Here is a 5,998-nt window from a genome sequence, read left to right as displayed (position 1 = left end):
GTAACATCTCCTCTCAAACCCTAGTTCATCTCTTGTATCCAATCTTTGTCTCAAACCCTCAGATTGGTACTTGTGGGTTGCTAGTAGTGTTGATTACTCCTTGTAGTTGATGCTAGTTGGTTTATTTGGTGGAAGATCATATGTTCAGATCCTTTATGCATATTAATACCCCTCTGATTATGAACATGAATATGATTTGTGAGTAGTTACGTTTGTTCCCGAGGACATGGGAGAAGTCTTGCTATAAGTAGTCATGTGAATTTGGTATTCGTTCGATATTTTGATGAGATATATGTTGTCTTTCCTCTAGTGGTGTTATGTGAACTTCAACTACATGACACTTCACCATTATTTGGGCCTAGGGGAAGGCATTGGGAAGTAATAAGTAGATGATGGGTTGCTAGAGTGACAGAAGCTTAAACCCTAGTTTATGCGTTGCTTCGTAAGGGGCTGATTTGGATCCATATGTTTCATGCTATGGTTAGGTTTACCTTAATACTTCTTTTTGTAGTTGCGGATGCTTGCAATAGGGGTTAATCATAAGTGGGATGCTTGTCCAAGGAAGGGCAGTACCCAAGCACCGGTCCACCCACATATCAAATTATCAAAGTAACGAACGCGAATCATATGAGCGTGATGAAAACTAGCTTGACGATAATTCCCATGTGTCCTCGGGAGCGCTTTCCTTTATATAAGAGTTTGTCCAGGCTTGTCCTTTGGTACAAAAAGGATTGGGCAATCTTGCCGCACTTTATTTACTCTTGTTACTTGCTACCCGTTACAAATTACCTTATCACAAAACCATCTGTTATCGATAATTTCAGTGCTTGCAGAGAATACCTTACTGAAAACCGATTGTCATTTCCTTCTGCTCCTCGTTGGGTTCGACACTCTTACTTATCGAAAGGACTACGATAGATCCCCTATACTTGTGGGTCATCAAGACTCTTTTCTGGCGCCGTTGCCGGGGATTGAAGCGCCTTTGGTAAGGAAAAATTTATATAGTGTGCTGAAATTTACTATCACTTGTTACTATGGAAAGTAATCCTTTGAGGGGCTTGTTCGGGGTATCTTCACCCCGACCAGTAGAGCAAAGAGTTTCTCTTCAACCTACTGAACCTACTGAAAATGTTTACTTTGAAATTCCTTCGGGTATGATAGAGAAACTGCTAGCTAATCCTTTTACAGGTGATGGAACATTACATCCCGATTTACACCTAACCTATGTGGATGAAGTTTGTGGATTATTTAAGCTTGCAGGTATGCCCCAGGATGTTATCAAGAAGAAGGTCTTTCCTTTATCTTTTAAGGGAAAGGCATTGACATGGTTTAGGCTATGTGATGATATGGGATCATGGAACTACAACCGATTGAAATTGGAATTTCATCAGAAGTTTTATCCTATGCATCTTGTTCATCGTGATCGTAATTATATATATAATTTTTTGCCTCGCGAAGGAGAAAGCATCACTCAAGCTTGGGGGAGGCTTAAGTCAATGTTATATTCATACCCCAATCATGAGCTCTCAAAAGAAATTATTATTCAAAAATTTTATGCTCGGTTTTCTCTCAATAATCGCTCCATGCTCGATACTTTTTGTACTGGCTCTTTTATGATGAAGACTATTGAATTCAAATGGGATTTATTGGAAAGAATTAAACACAACTCTGAAGATTGGGATCTCGACGAAGGTAAGGAGTCAGGTATAACACCTAAGTTTGATTGTGTTAAATCTTTTATGGATACCGATGTTTTGCGTGAATTTAGCACTAAATGTGGACTTGACTCTGAGATAGTAGCTTCTTTCTGTGAATCCTTTGCTACTCATGTTGATCTCCCTAAGGAAAAGTGGTTTAAATATAATCCCCTCATTGAAGTAAAAGTAGTTGCACCTATTAAAGTTGAAGAAAAGACTATCACTTATAATGTTGATCCTATTGTTCCTACTGCTTATATTGAGAAACCACCTTTCCTTGTTAGAATAAAGGATCATGCTAAAGCTTCAAATGTGGTTCCTAACAGTAATCCTAAAACACCTACACCCCCTGAGCAAATTAAAGTTGAACCTATTATTGCTATGGTTAAAGATCTCTTGGCGGATAATATTGATGGGCATGTTATTTACTTCTGCGATGAAGCTGCTAGAATTGCTAGACCTGATACTAAAAATAAACATAGACCTGTTGTAGGCATGCCTGTTATTTCTGTTAAAATAGAAGATCATTGTTATCACGGCTTATGTGATATGGGTGCTAGTGCAAGTGCAATACCTCATCCCTTATACAAAGAAATTATGCATGATATTGCACCTACCGAGATAGAAGAAATTGATGTTACAATTAAGCTTGCAAATAGAGATACTATTTCACCAGTTGGGATTGTTAGAGATGTTGAAGTCTTGTGTGGGAAAATTAAATATTCTGCTGATTTTCTTGTTCTTCGTTCCCCACAAGATGACTTTTGTCCTATTATATTTGGTAGACCCTTCTTGAATACTGTTAATGCTAAGATAGATTGCAAAAAAGATGTTGTTACTGGATTGGGGATATGTCTCATCTATATCTATCTATCTATCTATATCTTCTATCTATATCTATATCTATCTATCTATTTATCTATACCTATACTAATTTGAGACTCCCTGCAAATTACCACGTTAATTAAAAATTAAGAGCCGTTTATCTGGTGGGACCCCGTGTTATGTATTCTACAACCATTAGATGAATCCCGCCGGGCTAACTATTGCACATGGCCGCCTCTTATTTTATAATAAAGAAAAAACCTATCTGCCCATCGGCCCGTCTTCCTCCTCTGCCTCCTACACTATTCCTCTTCTGCCGCTCTCCATGCCCTAGGCCTAGAGGCTCCATCCATGAGATGTGGTCTCAGTATTCAGGTACACGACGACGGCGGCCGGTGGCGCTCCCATTCATGGCCGGCGAGGAGAAGCTGCAGCTTCCGTCGCGCCCCGAGGTACACCGCTGCCACGCGCCCAACCGACTCTCCCTCTTTGTTCTCCGCCGTAGGTCGCTGGCCATGGATGCTGCAACTCAATCTCTCCAATCCCCTCCCTCCCAAATCTTTAAATCTCCTCTTATTTCAACTTTTCAAATCCATGACCGTAGTGATGATATCAGGTAAGCCACGTGCAGTTCTATTTCCCATTAGATTCATGTGCCCCTTTGATCTAGAAAAACATGCCAAATCTGCGTGTTCAAATTCGTATAGGTATAGATGTAACCATGGGATCCATATTTCCTAGGTTCGTTCCTATAAATATGATATTTCTTTTGGAGTTCCAGTGTTTTGATTTTAGAGATGCTAACTTATACAAAATATGCTAATATATATTACCACCTAAGATATCAGAGTGCCCTTTTAGTGATTTGCATATTTAAGCCGGGGCGGTATATACATTGATAATGATCCAAATATTGTCAACTAAATATGTTTCTTTGAAATTAACAGATTTATGTGTTCCATTGTGAGCAGCAGAATGTTTAGTGTACATGCGTGACACTATATCTACTTCAAATAGTACTGTAGACTAGGAACTGTAGAAAAAATATGTGAGAAAACTTAATCACTACCATACTATTTGTAAGTAGGTTGGAAATAGGACGTATAATCCTTATACGATTTTAACTACCTCCAATTTCAGTATGGTCGCGTCATTGATCACATTGTAACTGTACCTTCTACTGCAGGTTTGACTTGAATTTTGGCTTCTGTACGTATAGTGTTGGTTCGCCTCTCCATAGGTTACTACCTCCTGGAATTCATCTTCCTGCTGCCACATAATTACATCAATTGTTATTGGAAAAACAATGTATAGATCCATTGTTTCCCTCTATAGTGCACATGCTCTTATATTTGTTTTTCGACTGATTCTGCCATTGATTTCTTGCTATGCTTGGATAACTAGAGTATCTAATTTGAAATTATCCACTCTTTTGTATGTTCACTTGCATAGATGGCTTAATCCGGAACCTAAACTGAAGACTCAATATAGCACATATACTTGGCCAGTTATCCTAAGAATATTAATCCATCCGGACTTTTAACTTGACTTCCAAAGCAGTTCTGAACGATCGAGCATTTTTGAGTTTTTAGTAAATTGGAATAATGTTGCACTCTGACAATACTATTCTGATTTTGTAAGTTAATAGACATCCTTCAATTTCATACCACTTTTTTTATCGCACATTTGGATGATTGCGACATTATCTCTTCTCTGAATTCCGCTTGCATGTTTCCAGTAGAAACAGTAACTGAGTTTGACAAGTAACCACTGTTAGTATTTTTTATGTGTAATTGGCATGTACACATGTTGTCGCTCTGCTTGAGTCATCCATCTCCACATTACGAGCCCGAGACTTCCATCACAACGATCTATATTTATCCAGGTAGTGTCCAATATGTACACACAAGCTCCTCTCACAGGCCGACTAAGCAGATTGTAACTGAGTGTGTGTGTGTGTGGCCGTGAGGCAGACTTTATCTTGGTCTAAGTATCAGTTCCCTTCAATGGTACAATTTTGGATGCTATTTTCTTCTAGATGTATAGGTTTCTGCGGGTCCCATTGGCTGCTACATTTTAGTGATACGATAGTTCATTGTCATGCTCACCAATTGTTCTGTAAAAATGAAAAATCGACTTGACTGTATTTTTTTACGTGTTTTAGTGATTACATGCTGTGATTATTTTCTTTCTAGATATGAAAATATTCTAAGGATTAAGCTTTTTGAGACGTTAAGGTATCTGATGATTAATTAGCCTTTGTAGGATTTACGCACTCAGGTCATACAACCTAGATAATTCTCCTTGGATCTCCATAATCTCTAACTGAATATAGATGTATGCTGACAGTAAATCCCGTTGTAGTAATTAGTTGGATATAATTCTTTGAAATGTTTTTATTGAAATGTCTGCTTAAATCAGCGTTATATGCTCCCATAATCGATTACTTTTTGGATATGAATTATTACTATAAGAAGTATATTGGTCCTCCGCTGTTTTCAGTTCTTACAATACACAAATTATATTGTTTTCCATTAATCATTTCTCATGTAGTTTTCCTCTGCAGTGTGTATCTTTTGCTTCATAATTCATCTGTTCACAAGATTGATGCCTAGAATTTCAGCCTTCCATGCTAAATGCCATTTTTTTGACTTGATAAACACCAGGTAACATGGAGTCTGCTCATTTGTAACGGCATAGAGATAGGAACGAGCAATTCAGCTTAACTTTGAGAAAGTGGCGGACAAAAGAGAACTGGACTATTGTTGCTGAGCGCTAGCTCTGGCCGCATGATCATCTATGTATATAGTTTTCAACAATAAATGTATCCTGATTGGTATAGCACAATTGGAAATCCTACTTTCTTCTGATCTCTTAATTTCAAGATGAACTGGAGAGGGGAATTTGTACTAAGTTTGGAATCTGTCACAGTAAGTGTGTATTTGCGGTATTGATGTACAGTTATTAAGAAAGATACATTTTCCAGCTATTGTGCTACTGAGAAAGAAGCATGGTTGAGAATTGCTCTGGCTGGAGTTGTATGTCTTTGTGACTGAATGCTAGAGACGCTGACTTGCAGCCACTCTTTACAGTCCTACCACCTAGCTTTTATCTCGCACCTTCCGTTATTTTCATGTTAACACTGCCATTGGGGCAAATCTATATTGCTTATTGATGGAGTCTAGCTATTGGTAGAATTCCATGTTTCCTACACTGTATTATACCCATTACTAATTGAATGCTGATTCTGACAATCTTAAGACATCCACGACAGTCGTGGCAACTTGAAAACGTAAGCTGGAGAAATGTCAAAAAATCAGACGAAACCTCCCCTTAGCTAATACCATAAGGGTTCAATCGAGGCTCTCTGTTAACAGCGCTTTGGTAAAAGTAAGCTTAAGGACTCAACAATTAATGAACTGTGCATGTTGAGTTTGAAAAAGAATCTACAGATATTTTTTCTGTTACGGATCATG

The 5,998-nt window shown here is 38.2% G+C and overlaps 1 long non-coding RNA gene across 1 annotated transcript; it reads left to right on the top strand.

The window, feature by feature from the left end:
* Positions 1–2,257: 2,257 nt before the first annotated feature.
* LOC109767468 (uncharacterized) lies at positions 2,258–5,511 on the top strand. Its single transcript, XR_002233841.4, has 2 exons — positions 2,258–2,974; positions 5,189–5,511. It is a non-coding gene; the product is annotated as an uncharacterized lncRNA (long non-coding RNA).
* Positions 5,512–5,998: the final 487 nt, after the last annotated feature.

Source organism: Aegilops tauschii, chromosome 5 (genome assembly GCF_002575655.3).
Source record: "Aegilops tauschii subsp. strangulata cultivar AL8/78 chromosome 5, Aet v6.0, whole genome shotgun sequence".
NCBI classification, from domain to species: domain Eukaryota; kingdom Viridiplantae; phylum Streptophyta; class Magnoliopsida; order Poales; family Poaceae; genus Aegilops; species Aegilops tauschii.
This window is presented reverse-complemented; position numbering and strand designations above follow the sequence as displayed.